The 18,714-nt window shown below is 49.6% G+C and overlaps 1 long non-coding RNA gene across 1 annotated transcript in view; it reads left to right on the top strand.

The window, feature by feature from the left end:
• LOC147730796 (uncharacterized) overlaps positions 1-18,714 on the top strand; it is a 116,803-nt gene that overhangs the window by 67,738 nt on the left and 30,351 nt on the right. Inside the window, exon 2 of the long non-coding RNA XR_015308606.1 lies at positions 12,846-13,115. This is a non-coding gene — a long non-coding RNA (uncharacterized LOC147730796). The remainder of the gene's footprint in view (positions 1-12,845; positions 13,116-18,714) is intronic.

Here is an 18,714-nt window from a genome sequence, read left to right as displayed (position 1 = left end):
TACTTCTCGCAACCAGAGTTTTCAAACAACTGAAACAATACTGAAGCGAAGTGAAAGCAGAGGCAAACAAAATATGTGGTGTATCCAGGAAAAGTGTCTTTAAGTTTGGAAAGTATGTTTTCTGGCTCCTAGAAGGTAAGCCTATCTCCTAAGTTTAGTGCTAGTGGTGTGAGTCACTCAAAATGTATATGTAAGAAATTAGAAATTGGTTTATTATTTGAGGTGAGTGACTACCCAACTGTATCAATAATCACTACCCTTGTCAGGGTGAACCCTCATAGTCACTAAATTAACCCGTGCTCAGTAGCTAGGGCATAGAACTTACAAACTTGAAGTAGGGCAAAGTGTAATTTATTTATGCAGTACCAAAACAGTGATAAAGTCAATAAGCAAAACAATACGAAATCCAAACCGAATTAGAAAAATTGAGTCAAATTGAATAAACAAAATAACACAAAAACTGCAAAAATCCAATATGGGAAACTGGAGTAATTTATTTCTAATGTTTTATGTAGCAAATACACCTAGAAGCATAAAATGCCAATTAAAGTCAATGGTTGTGGTAGGTCGGGACCTAAGCTGAATCAAGGAACATCAAGAGAACTGAACCTGCTGTCTGCGACCTGAGAAGAGCCCGGAAGGACTGGATCTGCTTTCTTTTCTACCCAGGAAAGAAACATGGACTTCGAGGGCCATACGGCTGATCTCCTGTTCAAGTTACAGGGATACACCAAGCTGCAAAATGCCTTTCCTGTAACTGCCCTGCTGACCAGTAGCACCTAGAGCTGCACTGGACCCTACTTTGAGCCTCTGCCTGGTACCCTGTGAGTTTCTAGATTTCTCCCTTATAGCCTGGATGGCTTTAGAAATGCACTCCTGCTGTGGATTGGGACCTAAAAGACTGAAGTGAGAAGGTAAATTCTTTGACCAGAACAAACCTGGTTAGTGATCCAACCTGCACTCTATAAGGACAGGGTTCTGACTGCTTCTGTTTAAGTTTGTTTTCTCTGCCAGAGAAGGAATGAAAACAGCCTGAAAATGCAATGCTCAAACTAGTCATTTTTTTCCAATAATTCTTTATTGAATTAAAAGTTATTGTGATATGAACAATAAATTATAAAAAGAACGAAAAAAGATATATAATACAGATCTTGTATATATACAACTCGTAAGAACTGGATATATTGTCTCTTAAAAGCTAGTTGGTACAGCTAAGATTTACTTCACGGATTGAGTGCTAATTATCAATATGGTTAGAACATAACAAATGCATAGATATTCCACATATCGGAAAAATGAAAGGAAGAAGTAACCATGATTATCTAGTATTGTTCATAATTATATCTATATTGTAAACAGGGGACGTCACAGGTTATGCATCACATTGTTAATTGAAGTTGAATGTTCATTGAGTAACTGAGCTAGCAAGAAATAGGAACAGAAAGATGGCCTAAAAGAAAGGGGATTGACTAGAAGATCCAAGGGATATTAGAGGCGATATGTGTAAGCATGTTAATTAAATGTATTTTTGTTTCAATCACATGTAGGAAAAGATAGAGATTTTTTACCAAGGGGATTGTGACTTATAAAATTGCTGTGAGCTGCCAAATCGCTTGCAATATTCTGGTGTTCCCAATGAGAGCCTCTTGGGAGCTATGTGCTCTTCTTATGTAAGTGATCCATGCCCACCAAGTATTATAGTAAATGGGCATAAACAGAACAACTTCCATTCGGTGATAATGATTTTTGTTCTTAAAGAAAGGAGATCAAGAAGTGCAAAATTGTTTGTGTTAAGAGTCAGTGCATCCAAGGGTAATCAGGGATCTAAGATAACCGTCTCGAAGTCCAAAATATTAATTGTCATCAATATTGTAGATAAGTGGTCTGTAATGTCCTCCCGGAATGGCCTAATTTGGGTACAACTACAAAACATATGTTCAGCAGAGTTGGAATTCTAACCAACATTTGTGTCTATTAGATTTAGTTTGGCAAATTTATCTGGTGTCCTATATAATAGGTGCATAACGAAAAATGTAGACTGTGCAAATGAGGGAATACTTTTATTACATAGATCTTTAACACAAATAGTGTTCCATAGTGTGGTATTCATGCTGTGATGCAGTGACATAGAGACATAGATGGTGTTCTATTTGGAATGCTGCCCTTTGAGTTTCCCAGGAGTTCTTAGTCAGTTGGACTCCTAGGGAACTGAGAGGTTGTAGTGAATAAATACACTTTTCTCTCTTACTACCTGTGAGACGTAGTTTAGTACCACAAATTTGGCAACGATTTTTACCACAGCCTTACCCATGTGTGTTCTCGAGAATTTTCCCCACTCTGCATTGTATCCTTTAAATGGATCACATTTCGGATATTCAGCTGACCTTAAAGAGTGCTTCCAGGTTTTTCCACCGCTTCAGTTCATCTGTGGAATTTCCTGTGTGGTTTTCCAGATTTAGTTCCCAGGTGGAGATCCCACGTGGAGAGTGGTATCATTGTGTCCTCAACGGAGTTCCTTTCATGGTGCTCATTTGGTGATTAACAACTGCAACACTAAACTTCGGTTGGTGAGCTACGGAACTTCCCAGCGCCATCTTGTGATGAGGAGGAACTTCAATGCTACCTTCCAGCAGTGGATTCCGGATTTCCCTAAGGCCTTTTTGGCATCATTCACATTACGGAGCCATTTTAGTTTAGTTGAAGTATGCACCAACATCATTTGACATTAGCAGCTCCATTATAGAAAGGGCAGTATATATTCATGATCAGCGCCATTGTGGTTTTGGTGGTATGAGTGCCGCCATTTTAGTTAGTTAGAAATGACAACCTGGGTGTAGGAACAGTTAAGAACAAACTGTAAAGCATAATTCAAAGAGCAAGTTCAGTAAAAATCCAGGTCCAAATAAAACAAAGGGTTTGGTTTTCCTTCACATATTCCCCAATGGACGTCCTGGTCCTGCCAAGTCAGCTACATGTCGTAGTTGTGGCAAACTAGGCGTTTTGCCAAAGTTTTTCAGAGCAGTAAAATAATACTTTGTGTGGTCCATGAAGGAAAGGGCATGGGTTCAGAGGAGAGCTTTGAGAGTTTTACTAGAAGAAAGATTCTGATAAATGTGTTTATTCGTGTTCCATAATTTCTGTAGATGATAGTAATCTAAACTTAGTAGTTGATTCTGGTGCAGGATGATAATGATTATAAAGGAGCTGTTTGAAGAAAACTGGAGCAACCAGGAGTCAGAGTCAGTAGACAGAAGTCCTGTTTCTTACAAGGAAAAAAATTGAATGCAAGGGTATTTTGATGCTGATCTGAAGTTTAAAGACCGAATGATTCGAGGCAAAGTTTACATTGCTAAGAATAGTTTGAAAATTCTGGGTTGGTATCATTAATAGTAGTTTCTTATGACATTAAAAACAGTTACCAAAGAACAGGTGTCACTCGAAGGGTGAAAAAGATCAGGGTGAAATGAAAAATTGGACTAGAAGGATTTATTTTGCAACAGGCTGGGTTTAAATATAGAATTACGGTTAAATAGGATGTCACACAGGTAAAACATACATTGATAAATGCCCCTTTCAGTGTAAGGGACGATATGGCAGATGAAGTGAAACTGGTCTGTGAGAGAGGGGAATTGAACCCATTGAATCATTGTATGGTTGTCTCCTTTGGTTGTGTCAAGGAAACAAAATGGAGCTTTAGGGTGTTTGTAGGATGCTTTTTTTCAGTCCATAGAGGAACTGGCTTGGCAGTTTGGGCTGGGCTGTTCCCATGAGGCAAAGGGTAAAGACGAATTTGCATATGGCTGTGTCTAAACAGGGGTGGCATGGTGAGCAAAAGAACAATGGATTTAACCCAGTTCTCTTGACTGGGGGTGAAAGTTTGATTTGCTCTGCATTCTGTCCATCATCTGTGTATATTATGTCTAGATAAGGTTCCATGACACCCACAGTTTTGACCAGAATAAAGTGACCCACTGAATGTTTGGTCAAACTAAATGCCTCAAGATCTGCTACCACCTTGTCACCAAAGGCCTGTTTAACCCAAGTAATATCAGCTTCATTAGTACTAGCCGGTTCTAGGAAAAGCTCTGGTCTGCCTCAGACTTTCAGAGTAGATGAAACTTAATGTAGCCAATGGATTTGTAAAAGATTGTCCAGTCCCATGCAGTCACCAAAAATTGATCTATTGAACCCCAACTCATCCTTTATCTAAACTGAGAGCCAAAGAAACAAGAGGCAGAGACAAATAAAACCAGAAACGTAACCCATGCCCAGTTCTTCTAGGGATTCTCGGTGGGTGTACTTTGGGGTATCTCTAAAAAGCACGTAAAAAAACTATTTTCTGTTATTTTAATGGGTCAATGGGCTCATAACTCCAGTTACCACAGCCAGACCTGACTATGGGAATACATTTGGCTTTAAAAGATTCCAGGGATCTCTTTAAATCTTCAATGCTGCAAGCTGCAATATTAAAGGACATTATAGGGTCGATTCCGATTTCAGTTGGAAATCGGACCGATTGACTCGGACCCGGAACGGAGTCTGACCGACACCCACAGGCACCGTACGACCCGCGCAGTATGAGGAGAAGCCTGTGAACTACAACTGACCCGTCTGGAAAACAAGCTGTACGACCGAGTCGTACAGAAATCAGCAATCCGGCCGGAAAATGGACACGAGCAGCACCGACCGACACGAACCCAGAATGAACCTGACTGAGACGTACCCGCGACGTCCGACACGGCCAGTACGATGCAATGCGCCTGAAATCAGATCGACCCGCACGGAGCACAAGCCACATGACCAACACGCACAGAAATCAGGTACCTGAAGCGGGAGAGAGCCCTGCCACCGACTCGCATACAACAATGAACAAAACCAGCGTGAAAGACACGGAGCAGCCCGCACGAGCCAACATGAGCGTCCAACTCGGTCCGAAGAACGTCTCTTACATGCCCACAAAGCCACAAAGACACACCCTCAACTCCACCTATAAAAATTAAAAAATCCATTACCATCATCCTTTGCACATACAACAGACCAGCCAGCACAGAACTACTTCAGGCAGCAAACACAGACACACACACAACTCACCCATCAAACAACCTTAACACCATCAACACCCCTCCAAAAGCACCCTCACATACACGTAGCAAAATAGACGTCCAACCAACCAACCTCACTTGCGCACACACACCCATCACTCACTACCACCACACATCACCATGCCCCCTAAGAAGAATCCACAGTTCACAGACAGTGAGTTAGAAATATTGGCAGATGAAATCCTCAGAGTGGAGCCACATTTCTTTGGTGCATTGGTACAAAGGACCCCCATGTCACAGAAAACCAAGATGTGGGAGAGGATTGTGGACAAGGTGAACTCACAGGCACCAATGTTGCATACAAAGACCGACATCCAGAACAGGTGGTATGATGTGCACAGGAGGGTCAAGAACCTCATCCGCAAGAACTAGGAGTTGGCCCATCGCATCGGCAGTGGCCCTCCTGCCAAACCAGTCAGGTCCTGGGAGGAGAAGGTGCAGGACATGCTACCACCAGAGAGCTTCCATGGCCTACCAGACATACCAGACCCTGGTGAGTACATAACCGATATATTAAAAATTGGGTCACAATACACACACATCACTGGTAAAGGGGCAGTGAAAACATGCACTGATAGCAAAGGCATTGTAAACAAAAGTGAATCAGCCCAAGGAGTGCATGCTAGTCAGACAAACACAATACCGCCCACCTCATGGTGATACCTAACTGTGTCATGACATGTACAAACCTAACAACAAATACAGCAAGCCAGTGGAACCAATCTAAATAAACAGTGTCAGGCATTTCTGCCAGCACAACCACTACCTCACAGTGAAGATGACTGACAGGAATGAATAGTGGGGATGCTGGTATAGTGAGTTTATCCAAACGCATGATGGGGTTGTTGCAACACATAATGCTCCCCCTCCCAATTGGACCATCAACACCTCCCTGAACCATGCTCACCTCACAAGGGTGGGAAATGTACTTGCAGTAACTCTGGGACTGGGCTCTGTTGTGGGGAGTACAAGGCCCTGCTTGGAATTGACCACCACCAAACACCAGAACTCCACTGTCAGCCATCTTGCCATTGCTGCCACACCCCCCCACAGGGAAGCAGAGTCCAAAGGAAGGAAGTTAGGGCATTCTGGGAAGGGGGGTGTGGGCCAGAGCATGCTGGGAGTTGCAGTCACCTACATGGCCCAGCAAGCTCACACTGCACCATACTCACCTCGCAGGGAGTAGAAATGGATTGGCAAGAACTCTGGGATTGGACCCTGTAGTGGAGAGCACCAACAGACAACAGGATAACACTGTCAGCCATCTTGCCGTTGCTGCCACACCCCTTCACAGGGAAGCAGAGTCCAAAGGAAGGATGTGAGGGCATGCTGGGAAGGGGTGTGTAGGCCAGAGCATGCTGGGAGTTGCAGTCACTCACAATCCCCAGCCACCTACATGGCTCAGCAAGCTAACACTGCACCATAATCACCTCACAGGGAGTGGAAATGGATTTGCAAGAACTCTGAAACTGGGCCCTGTAGTGGGGAGCACAAGGCCCTGCTGGGAACTGTGCACCAACAGACAACAGGACAAAACTGTCAGCCATCTTGCCCTTGCTGTCATATTCCCTCACAGGGAAGCTGAGTCAAATGTGAACAGGGATGACACTCCTGTCCTGCCCTTGAGTACCAATGACCATGTACATCTAAATACATACATGAGCTGCCCATGTATACACTTCAACATGCAAATTCAAAGGCATCATGATGGCTGGACAGTGTGCAACAATGTCACTCTCTGTCTGTGATGACTGGAGACAATGCAGTGTACAGGCACACATCCTGACCTCCTGTTGCAAATGTCATGTACATGAACGATTGATCCAAAAATCGAGGAGTGGGGAATGGTTCACTTGTCCTTTGCAACCTGGGTCATAATGTATTGTGTTGTCTCCATTCAAAACCTCACATACTTACACACGAGTAATGCGGAATATCCTTGTTTCCCGCATCAGTGTACTGTAGTAGTTGTTTCATTGGGTCACGAAGTTAGCAACTATGCTGTGCCCCCGCCTGGATGTAAACATGGCAGCTTTCCCAAGAGTGTACAGAGATGATAATTAAGAGTGCGTGTCTGTGCCACGTGCTGTGAGTCAAAAAACGCTCACATCACCCAAAGGCAAAGGTAAAATGGTGAACATTGTGATGTACAAAGTTACAAACAAAGCTGTTGCGTGTGTGGATCCAGCTACTGATCCACCGCACCAGGGTTGTTCACTGTTGGACAACATGTTGCTGCCCCATATGATCCTACAGCTTTTTTCTTCTCTAGGCACGCTTGTGGAAGCAGCCAGTCCACCTCCAGGTGGAGGCACAGCATATTTGCACAAATGGTGACCCAATGGAAATGCAGCTACAGTACACTGAGGCGGTGAACCAAGAAGTACCGCCCCATGCCTGTGTACGTATATCATAGCATTCAGTAAGGAATGAAAATACCTAAATAACCTGGTTGAACAGAACGAGTGATCCATTCCCCCCCTTCATTGTCATAACTACCCATTGCAAGCTGAATTGATCTGTACTTCTTCCTCCCTCCCAGTTGCTAAATACAAATGTGAACTGCCAATGCCTGTAGTAACATAACTGACAATGTCTTACTCTTCCAAACACAGGTGCTCGTAGGGACACAGCAGCAAGTAAAGAGGAGTCCCTGGCCCAGACTTTGGGGGTAGACGAGCTCTCTGGTGTGGATCCTCTTTGGATGACGACCAACAACCTGGCACCTCCGGTGTGAGTCATCATGCAGCCCAAGCAGCACTGACATCTGCACCCCCTGCACCCATGCCAACAACAACTGGCAACAGACCGAGCACCCCTGCCAATACGGACAGACCTAGGACACAAAATGCAAACCGTACAGAGCCACCGGCCACCCAGGAAGCAACGGACAATAACACCAGTAGTAACAGCCAAGGTGTCTCAGGGTCACCTGTGAGTGCCACCACAGGTCCTGCCCGTGTGGCTAGGGATGGTGGGAGGGTTGTCAGGCAGAGGTCACAGCCTACAGAGGGGCATGGCCTGCATGATGACCCACAACTGCTACGCATCATAGATGCGTACCAAGATAGCACCGGAGGATTCGGCCAGGTAGTGGGGATCCTCAAGGACATGCAACAGGAGCAGGCTGGTCACCATGCACGCATGGAGGTCAAGTGGGACAAACTTACTGCGGTGCATAGCGACATCTTGACTTGTCTCCGCCACAAATATGTACCACACCATCTGTTGCTGCAACATCTGCAAATGCCACAGGGAGGGAGGATGAATCTGGTGGAGAGTCTGATGCACCGCCGAGGCCTGCACTTGAGGATCCCCCCGAAGAAGAAGAGGGGTCATCCGAAGAGGGACACGTGAGCCACTGTTGTCCGAGCACATCCCCAGGAATCCTGAACCTATTTTTGATATTGGTCTTTGTTGTGTGCAAAGCGTTCACCTTGTTGCACATGATACAACTCCCCAACATGACATGGAGAGTCCATGTTGTTCCAATGTAGGGGATGAATGTGGTCTTCACTCTGGACATTTCATCTACCAGGACTTCTAACTCATCTGTGAACTTTGGATTCTAAACCTCATGTACAGCACTATCTCCACACATGTATGTAAATAAACCCACTCTTACACTATACCTGCCCATGTTGTGTTTAAAACTAGGTATGTGTCATGGATTAGATGAAATGCCGAAGTACACAGTGAATGCCCACTACTACAGCAATGTAATTACCGTTATGTGACTCATGTTGATGTGACACATATGAGGGAGACACACCATACACCACTACACATACTCACCATTGACATGTGACACTATGTCTACAAAGATGTATACCAGAAATACAGTGGAATGAACAGACACCATACCTATCCATGGTCAGTGCTAACAAGCCCACAGGTGAGGTAACCAAAGGTCAGTCAGAAGTGTGAAGATAGACAACACACATAACAAGTGAAGCACAGGTCCATCACACATCAGCCACAAGTTTATTATTTAACAGTAGCAAGGTAAGTCCACCTGACAGTGGGCACAAAGTCACCAAGTCTTGATTGGAGCTTCAGTGGTGTGTTTCACATCACATGATGTGATATTAGAAGTTCCACCCTGGCATTGGATTCTGGTTGTTGGGTGTCAGAGTTCACCAAGCACCTGTCAAAGTACCATTGGAAGGGTAGACATAAGACACAGTCAGAAGCACACCAGAACAGGATGGAAATGCAATGAACATGCACAAAACTTGTCACAAGAAACCTACACAGTAACAAATTGGCATGTCGACAACATTGTGGACCACAGACCATCAGACAGGACACATCACTGCAGGCATCCAGTCAAGTACCACATGGACAAACCCAAACAGCAACTGAGCAGCACCCACACATCTCAGGCAAAGTCAAGACATTGACATAATAACCCTGGGAACTCACAATCAGCTCTAGGAGTTGTTGATGAGCTGTGTGCGGACATCACCCTCATCATCATCACTGGCTTCCTGGCCCAGGCCTGGATCCTCCACAGGTGGGGGATGTTGTTTATCATCATACTGTATGAGAGGCACCTCCTTCCGCACTGCCATGTTGTGTAGCATGCAGCCTACTATGATGATCTTGCACACCTTAGCTGGCTCATATGGGCGGACACATCCGGTCTTGTCCAGGCATCGGAAGTGGCTTTTCAGGAGATCAAAGGTCTGCTCAATCACTCTCCTGGTTCAACCATGTGCCTCATTTTAGCGCATCTCGGCTGCTGTCACAGGGTTCCTGAGGGGTGTCAGCAACCAAGGCATGTTGGGATATCCAGAGTCACCTACATACAAAGAATAGCACATTAGATGAGTCTTGTAAGAGGGTGGGATACAACATTGCCAAACACACACAATGAAAACAGTACACACCAACAAGCCAGGCACGCTGGTTTGGCATCTGTGACATCATAAACGCAATGCGCCTCCTCCTCAAGACGTAGGCATTGTGCGCAGAACCCAGAAAACGTACACACATATGTGTGATCACCATGTCCGCCTGACATACCACCAGAGTAGGCCTGTTTATGTGCCTGTGGAGGTATCAGTGCCACATGTGTACCATCAATAGAACCAATGATGTTTGGCATCCTCCCCAGTATATAAAAAGCATCCTTTACGACAGTGAGTTTACCAGGGCTAGGAAACCTGATGTATGTGTAAAGGAAATGCAACATCCCCTCCAAGACATCATGTAGCACACGGCTGAACATAGTTTGGGACATACCACCAGCACTAGCAACAGTGTGTTGAAAGGTACCAGTGGCAAAGAAGTGCAGGGCTGCCATCACCTTGACCTTTGGTGTCAGTGCTGTCAGGTATGTCCGGCCAGGTAGCAGATGTGGCGCCAACTGCTCCGCCAACTCATTGATCAGTGTCCTGGTGAAGCGTTACTGTCGAATGCGTTGCGTTCCACCATGGTCTCAAGGTCTGGGAAAGGTCTATGGACAGCTGGTGCTCTGTAGTACAGAGATAGATAAAGTAACATTATACATTCATCTACCAATGTGGCACTCACCTTGAAAAAAATCACATGATACATCGTAGCAATACTCAATGAAGTGAGGTGTGTGCTGTTGTTCATGGACACATAAGTCACCTACATGCCCCTCCTCTCATATATAAATGAGACATGTGTACATGATGTCCATGGAGTGCAATGCCAATGCATTGGCCTGTGGCACAGTACCTATGTACTGCTGTCACGTTCAAAACACACAACACAGTGACATGTGAGGACTGATGTTTCACAGGCATCACAACTCCATGTCAGGGAAATAGCCACGGTCCCACTTGTGCACCGGAATTATATGGCGTATCATGGACATCCCACAACCAATCATGACTTCTACAGGTAGTGGGCCCTGTGGTCCTTACAGACCATACATGGACGTCCCTGAGCCACACACACACAGCATAAAATGTTGATGCACATAGCACATGGTGGGCATTGGCTCACATTGGGCACACGGAACCACAGACATCACAGACACAACATGCACACAGACTGTGGGTGTACATCATGAATGTGTCCATGGGTCTTGTTGTGACATACATAACATACAAACCTGTACTCATGGTGTATGTGACAGGTCATACACATCTCCAAAATGGTACTGTGCCCATGTCAATCATAATTACACTGATTTTCTGAAAATGTCACACATAGCAATATGCAACCTTGGTAGCTATGGGGACATGCTGTGGTGTTGAAGATGTGGCCAAGGCAATCTGTTTGGAATCCGTATGCAAGTCACACCAATGTGAACTGACGCGGCTGACTAGTATGCAGACGCGCCGTACATGCAGGGACAGAGTAGTGCGCACACCTTGGCCATTGACTGCACGATGCGAATGCATTACAGACACCCGGGTCAGGTCACATCGACGACAATGGGCTTTGCGTGTGCACAGCTCGGTTCATGCATGTACGACGCGTATGCAATGTGACTCGACGCGGGTAACTTCTACAGAGACGCGGGGTGCAGTTCTGGACCGAGCCGCGTGCATGGCTTATCCATGGATTGTAATCTGAACCGGCGCGGGTGACTTCTAAGCAGACGCGTCGTACAGTCATGGACCGAGCCGTGCACACGCATAGCCCATAGAATCGTATAGTGACGGATGAGTGTGATTTCAAAAAATATTTGTCGTATAGTCAGTGTACCGAACCATGCGCACTCAATGGCAATGGGCTATCATGGAGACGGACGCGAATTCAAAAATCGGCCGAATCGTGCTGTGGAAATTCAGTTGGTTGCCTACAACAATGTTGCAATCTTAGGGTGTCCTGAAGGTTAAAGTTTTGAACGATGCGGAGACTTATATTTCCATGGATTGGACAGATTCATAGAATGCAACCGTGTCGGGCCTATCAGAAAGTGGCAATGTCACAGAATGTGCCTCCGCAGCACTGATTTAAGGCTGGAAGGCCCCCAGGGAGCTCACTTGCCTGCACTACATGCTACAGGACCACATCTCTGATTCCACTGCTGCTGTCTATACTTCCTCTGAATCCTGCAATGGCACGTACTCTGGAGAGGGCCCCAGCATTCACAGAGGAGGAGAACTAGGCCCTGCTGGACGGGGTCCTCCCAGAGTACTGCAAGCTGCCAGGGGAGCAGATGAGTGTTCGGTCCACTGCCTACCATTTCCTGTAAGTTGTCTGACTAGCAGTAATAGAAGTGTGCACAGCAGTGGGAGGCATATGCAGTGAGTACTTGCAGCAACCAATGTATGTGGGTACATGTGATGAACAGGTGTCCTGCTGCAGCAGCCGTGGCCCGTGGAGGGAGTTCTGGTGGGGCAGGCAGGCGGAGCGGGGGAGGGGCACTGAACGAATTTCGTTCCGTGCCCTGCATCGCAAAATGCGATGCAGGGCACGGAACGAATTTCGTTTTATTAATTTAATTGGTTACTTACCTGCAATCATTCATATTTCGGTGTTTATCACCCACCACCTTGCCCCTCCCCTGCCCCGCCTGCCTGCCCCACCGGAACTCCCTCCACGGGCCGCCGCTGTGCTGCAGTAGTGCAGCAGTGCTAGCCTTTAATCCCTAGGCAATGTTACCATGTCAGACCTGCAGCACAAATGCACATTTCTGTGTGTGCACTACCTGTGTACCTCATTACACTTTGTAATGACTACATGTATTTTGAACTGTATGCATCATAATTATGTGGCCTGGGTACTAATGTTCTCTTCACTTTGTCAATATCACAGGTTCATGCCTACCAGAAGCAGGAGATCTGGCTGACCGTCGCCTGGGCAGTAAGATCTGTGGGGGTCTACAAGCGCCGGATCCGCAACTGCCAGAAGAGGTGGCAGTACCTACGTGGCTGGACCCGGAGGATCACAAGGGTCCAGCTGAAGCTGTTGCCTCCTCGCCGTAGGGGCGGACACCGGACCCTGACCCTCTCAAGCTCCGGATTCTGGTGGTGGTCTTTCCGGACCTGGATGGGCAACTGAAGGCCAGACAGCAGCAAGGAGGGGGTAAGTCCATGCCTGATCTGTACCATGTGTGACATGCTATTTGCAGTATTTGGCCTGGTCATACTTCCACATAACGTTGGTCTTGGAGTCCTGGACTCATGTTCCTCACTTGTGTAAGTCACAATCCTCATCTGATCCACAGTTGTGGCCCCTACAGTCTGTGACTTGTTAGGGCTCGCCTGATGATGCGCTTCTGCGCATCGCTGGCGAAGCTCTATTACGGCTTATCCAGTGTTGATCCACCACTGGCGATTTCTTCAAGTGCATGTGCTTTTTAGGTCATTGCGCAAGCGCAAGCCCTAAAAAGCGCGTGCACAATGCCACCAGCCCCCTGCCTGCCTGCCTCGCATTACCAGATCAAAGGCAGCCCAGCCCCCCTCCCACAAGCTTCTCAGCGTGTGCTCTGCCTCAGGCCTGCATTTCTCCTCCCCTCTGGCAAACAGATAGCAGCAATAAAACCCTCCCTGCTCAGCTTTTTTTTCTCAATTTCTCCCCGTCTACACTTCCCATTAGGAGCCTTTCCTCCCCCCAGATAATCTATCTCCATAAGAGATAAGCAGCTCTTCCACCATCTCAAACCCGTATTAGTGCTCCTCACTATGCATGTTTTTACTTAGAAAATCAGCACAATGCAGCAGTGTGACATCAAGCCAGGTTCATCGACATCACTGCAAAAGTAAAGTTTTTATTCCCCATTTCCTCTTCAAGAAAGTGACTGCGCATCAGCCTCTACGGATCAGAAAGCGGAGCCCCTCCACTGACCGGGCTGCGAGTCAAATGGCCATGTTTCACAAATTATGGTTTTCGTGGTCTTATTCTGGAGTAGCCCTGTTGGCAAGAGAGGAAAGAGCAAGGCTCTGACAGTCAGTCCTCCTCTGCTTCATAGTATGCCGCGCCACTATAGTAAGTTGAACAAGGGATATTATTTGACAGAAAGAGGCAACCTGCATCTATTCACGGAAATACATTGAGCAGTCTACATTTTTATTTTTTAAAGCTACATACAATGCACCATAACTATTCTAGGTCTACAAATGGAAATACATAACAAGCAATATTTTTATTTATTTTTTAAGAGGTGCATACTTAAAAAAATGATTACAAAAATTAAACATCAACTAGTAATTAAAAAACCTAGCAATTAAGATATGCCACGTCAAATAATAACTTTTGTCGCCAATTAATTATCAGTGTCTGGAATGGATATGGTCACACCCTCACTCACCCTCAACCCCTCACCCACACCCTCACTCACCCTCAACACCTCACCCTCAACCCCTCCCTCACGCTCACCCACCCTCACTCACCCTCAACACCTCACCCTCACTCACCCTCAACCCCTCACCCTCACTCACCCTCAACCCCTCACCCTCACCCTCACTCACCCTCAACCCCTCACCCTCACTCACCCTCAACTCCTCACCCTCAACACCTCACTCACCCCCACGCTCACCCTCACGCTCACCCACCCTCACCCTCAACACCTCACCCTCACTCACCCTCAACCCCTCACCCTCACTCACCCTCAACCCCTCACCCTCAACCTCTCACTCACCCTCACTCTCACTCATCCTCTATCACCCTCAACCCCTCACCCTCAACCTCTCACCCTCACTCACCCTCAACCCCTCACCCTCACTCACCCTCAACCCCTCACCCTCACTCACCCTCAGCCCCTCACCCTCAACCCCTCACCCTCACTCACCCTCACCCTCACTCACCCTCAACCCCTCACCCTCACTCACCCTCACTCACCCACCCTCACTCACCCTCAACACCTCACCCTCACCCTCACTCACCCTCAACACCTCACCCTCACTCACCCTCAACCCCTCACCCTCACCCACCCTCACTCACCCTCACTCACCCTCAACCCCTCACCCTCAACCCCTCACCCACACCCTCACTTACCCTCAACACCTCACACTCAACCCCTCCCTCACGCTCACCCACCCTCACCCTCACTCACCCTCAACACCTCACCCTCACTCACCCTCAACCCCTCACCCTCACTCACCCTCAACCCCTCACCCTCACTCACCCTCAACCCCTCACCCTCACCCTCACTCACCCTCAACCCCTAACCCTCACTCACCCTCAACTCCTCACCCTCAACACCTCACTCACCCTCACGCTCACCCTCACGCTCACCCACCCTCACCCTCAACACCTCACCCTCACTCACCCTCAACCCCTCACCCTCACTCACCCTCAACCCCTCACTCACCCTCACTCTCACTCATCCTCTATCACCCTCAACCCCTCACCCTCACTCACCCTCACTCACCCTCACTCACCCTCAACCCCTCACCCTCACTCACCCTCACTCACCCTCAACCCCTCACCCTCACTCACCCTCAGCCCCTCACCCTCAACCCCTCACCCTCACTCACCCTCACCCTCACCCTCACTCACCCTCAACCCCTCACCCTCACTCACCCTCACCCACCCTCAACCCCTCACCCTCACCCTCACTCACCCTCAACCCCTCACCCTCACTCACCCTCAACTCCTCACCCTCAACACCTCACTCACCCCCACGCTCACCCTCACGCTCACCCACCCTCACCCTCAACACCTCACCCTCACTCACCCTCAACCCCTCACCCTCACTCACCCTCAACCCCTCACCCTCAACCCCTCACTCACCCTCACTCTCACTCATCCTCTATCACCCTCAACCCCTCACCCTCAACCTCTCACCCTCACTCACCCTCAACCCCTCACCCTCACTCACCCTCAACCCCTCACCCTCACTCACCCTCAGCCCCTCACCCTCAACCCCTCACCCTCACTCACCCTCACCCTCACTCACCCTCAACCCCTCACCCTCACTCACCCACCCTCACTCACCCTCAACACCTCACCCTCACCCTCACTCACCCTCACTCACCCTCAACACCTCACCCTCACTCACCCTCAACCCCTCACCCTCACCCACCCTCACTCACCCTCACTCACCCTCAACTCCTCACCCTCAACACCTCACTCACCCCCACGCTCACCCTCACGCTCACCCACCCTCACCCTCAACACCTCACCCTCACTCACCCTCAACCCCTCACCCTCACTCACCCTCAACCCCTCACCCTCAACCCCTCACTCACCCTCACTCTCACTCATCCTCTATCACCCTCAACCCCTCACCCTCAACCTCTCACCCTCACTCACCCTCAACCCCTCACTCACCCTCAACCCCTCACCCTCACTCACCCTCAGCCCCTCACCCTCAACCCCTCACCCTCACTCACCCTCACCCTCACTCACCCTCAACCCCTCACCCTCACTCACCCTCACTCACCCACCCTCACTCACCCTCAACCCCTCACCCTCACTCACCCTCAACCCCTCACCCTCAACCCCTCACTCACCCTCACTCTCACTCATCCTCTATCACCCTCAAACCCTCACCCTCAACCTCTCACCCTCACTCACCCTCAACCCCTCACCCTCACTCACCCTCAACCCCTCACCCTCACTCACCCTCAGCCCCTCACCCTCAACCCCTCACCCTCACTCACCCTCACCCTCACTCACCCTCAACCCCTCACCCTCACTCACCCTCACTCACCCACCCTCACTCACCCTCAACACCTCACCCTCACCCTCACTCACCCTCACTCACCCTCAACACCTCACCCTCACTCACCCTCAACCCCTCACCCTCACCCACCCTCACTCACCCTCACTCACCCTCAACCCCTCACCCTCAACCCCTCACCCACACCCTCACTTACCCTCAACACCTCACCCTCAACCCCTCCCTCACGCTCACCCACCCTCACCCTCACTCACCCTCAACACCTCACCCTCACTCACCCTCAACCCCTCACCCTCACTCACCCTCAACCCCTCACCCTCACTCACCCTCAACCCCTCACCCTCACCCTCACTCACCCTCAACCCCTCACCCTCACTCACCCTCAACTCCTCAACCTCAACACCTCACTCACCCTCACGCTCACCCTCACGCTCACCCACCCTCACCCTCAACACCTCACCCTCACTCACCCTCAACCCCTCACCCTCACTCACCCTCAACCCCTCACTCACCCTCACACTCACTCATCCTCTATCACCCTCAACCCCTCACCCTCACTCACCCTCACTCACCCTCACTCACCCTCAACCCCTCACCCTCACTCACCCTCACTCACCCTCAACCCCTCACTCTCACTCACCCTCAGCCCCTCACCCTCAACCCCTCACCCTCACTCACCCTCACCCTCACCCCCACTCACCCTCAACCCCTCACCCTCACTCACCCTCACCCACCCTCAACCCCTCACCCTCACCCTCACTCACCCTCAACCCCTCACCCTCACTCACCCTCAACTCCTCACCCTCAACACCTCACTCACCCCCACGCTCACCCTCACGCTCACCCACCCTCACCCTCAACACCTCACCCTCACTCACCCTCAACCCCTCACCCTCACTCACCCTCAACCCCTCACCCTCAACCCCTCACTCATCCTCACTCTCACTCATCCTCTATCACCCTCAACCCCTCACCCTCAACCTCTCACCCTCACTCACCCTCAACCCCTCACCCTCACTCACCCTAAACCCCTCACCCTCACTCACCCTCAGCCCCTCACCCTCAACCCCTCACTCTCACTCACCCTCACCCTCACCCTCACTCACCCTCAACCCCTCACCCTCACTCACCCACCCTCACTCACCCTCAACACCTCACCCTCACCCTCACTCACCCTCACTCACCCTCAACACCTCACCCTCACTCACCCTCAACCCCTCACCCTCACCCACCCTCACTCACCCTCACTCACCCTCAACCCCTCACCCTCAACCCCTCACCCACACCCTCACTCACCCTCAACACCTCACCCTCAACCCCTCCCTCACGCTCACCCACCCTCACCCTCACTCACCCTCAACACCTCACCCTCACTCACCCTCAACCCCTCACCCTCACTCACCCTCAACCCCTCACCCTCACCCTCACTCACCCTCAACCCCTCACCCTCACTCACCCTCAACCCCTCACCCTCACCCTCACTCACCCTCAACCCCTCACCCTCACTCACCCTCAACTCCTCACCCTCAACCCCTCACTCACCCTCACTCTCACTCATCCTCTACCCCTCAACCCCTCACCCTCACTCACCCTCAACCTCTCACCCTCACTCACCCTCAACCCCTCACCCTCACTCACCCTCAACCCCTCACCCTCACCCTCACTCACCCTCAGCCCCTCACCCTCAACCCCTCACCCTCACCCTCACTCACCCTCAACCCCTCACCCTCACTCACCCTCACTCACCCTCACCCACCCTCACTCACCCTCAACACCTCACCCTCACCCTCACTCACCCTCACTCACCCTCAACACCTCACCCTCACTCACCCTCAACCCCTCACCCTCACCCACCCTCACTCACCCTCACTCACCCTCAACGCCTCAACCCCTCACCCTCACTCACCCTCACCCTCACTCACCCTCACCCTCACTCACCCCACTCACCCTCACTCACCCTCACCCTCACTCACCCTCAACACCTCACCCTCACCCTCACTCACCCTCACTCACCCTCAACCCCTCACCCTCATCACCCTCACTCACCCTCCTCACCAC

This window comes from Lissotriton vulgaris, chromosome 2_1 (assembly GCF_964263255.1).
Source record: "Lissotriton vulgaris chromosome 2_1, aLisVul1.2, whole genome shotgun sequence".
In the NCBI taxonomy this organism is placed as follows: Eukaryota; Metazoa; Chordata; class Amphibia; order Caudata; family Salamandridae; genus Lissotriton; species Lissotriton vulgaris.
This window is presented reverse-complemented; position numbering and strand designations above follow the sequence as displayed.